The sequence below is a fragment of the Salmo salar genome, unplaced genomic scaffold, assembly GCF_905237065.1.
Source record: "Salmo salar unplaced genomic scaffold, Ssal_v3.1, whole genome shotgun sequence".
NCBI lineage: Eukaryota > Metazoa > Chordata > Actinopteri > Salmoniformes > Salmonidae > Salmo > Salmo salar.
This window is the reverse complement of record NW_025547494.1, coordinates 4,433-5,725: the sequence shown is the minus strand read 5'-3', so window position 1 is coordinate 5,725 and position 1,293 is coordinate 4,433. Positions and strand designations below refer to the sequence as shown.

General features: G+C 39.3%; 1 long non-coding RNA gene across 1 annotated transcript; it reads left to right on the top strand.

Moving 5' to 3' along the window:
• Positions 1 to 386: 386 nt before the first annotated feature.
• On the top strand, positions 387 to 920 carry LOC123731933 (uncharacterized). Its single transcript, XR_006762927.1, has 3 exons — positions 387 to 469; positions 784 to 819; positions 900 to 920. It is a non-coding gene; the product is annotated as an uncharacterized lncRNA (long non-coding RNA).
• The last annotated feature ends 373 nt before the right edge of the window (positions 921 to 1,293 follow it).

Sequence of the window (1,293 nt, the reverse complement as noted above, 5' to 3'; positions counted from 1 at the left end):
AGTAGATTTGGATAGAAAACACTCTGAAGTTTCTAAAACTGTTTGAATGGTGTCTGTGAGTATAACAGAACTCATATGGCAAATCTGCAACACTCAAAGGTTTTAAGACTGATCATGGCCCGTGTGATTCTTCCTTACGAAGAAGCCCCACCTAGATGGCTACTTTAAAATGTTGAAAGCCCTCAATGCTAATGTTAATGTCAAAATTGATTTTATCCATCTAGAGTCCTCTATCAACTCCATGAGAGATGAGACTGAACCAATAGCCAGGAATAGACCAGCAAACGCTGGCCCCTAATTGCAATGAGGTGTACCTGGAGACAAATAGATACACCTGGGTTAATTAAGACATGTCACATAACATAAATACCAGGTGTATTGGGTCTACTTAGCATCAGTTGCATTTTCTCTGTTACTGCCACTCCTGTACCCGGCATCATGCGCATGTTCAGACTGACGGTGGTCACATGTGCGTATACAAAATCTGTATCTGATGCAGATTAGAATTTAAATATATATGACCAAATGTTTGTATTTGAGAGTAATGGAATTATGTGTCATGTATGACTTGCGGGACATTACATTTATATTGTTCAAAACAAAGTTGTCTAACAAACTGCCACATTGCATGCATGGAATAAGAGACCAAATTCTGAACTTGATGACTACAGTACACTTAGTATAACTCAAATGCTGGAGTATAGAGTCAAATGCTAAATTCTAGCTTCTGGTCCAAGTGCATATGATGTGGAATGTTGCTGAATTAGCTGTGTGATGTTTCAGTGCTGGCTGCAGCTTGCTGTACACTAACAGATGGAGGTACTGTATGTAATAATGATGATACTACTTAACCAAGCTAATGTGAGTGGTGTGTAATTCCTGTTTATTTGTCCTGGCAGCTATCAGCATCACGTGTTAACCTGTTAGGGCTAGGGGGCAGTATTTGCGGCTGGATAAAAAAATTTACCCGATTTAATCTGGTTACTAATCCTACCCAGTAACTAGAATATGCATATACTTATTATATATGGATAGAAAACACCCTAAAGTTTCTAAAACTGTTTGAATGGTGTCTGTGAGTATAACAGAACTCATTTGGCAGGCAAAACCCTGAGACAGATTCTGACAGGAAGTGGATATCTGATGTGTTGTATTACCTTTAAACCTATGCCATTGAAAACACGGGGCTGAGGAATATTTTGGCACTTCCTATTGCTTCCACTAGATGTCACCAGCCTTTACAAAGTGTTTTGAGTCTTCTGGAGGAAGATCTGACCGAACAAGAGCCATGGA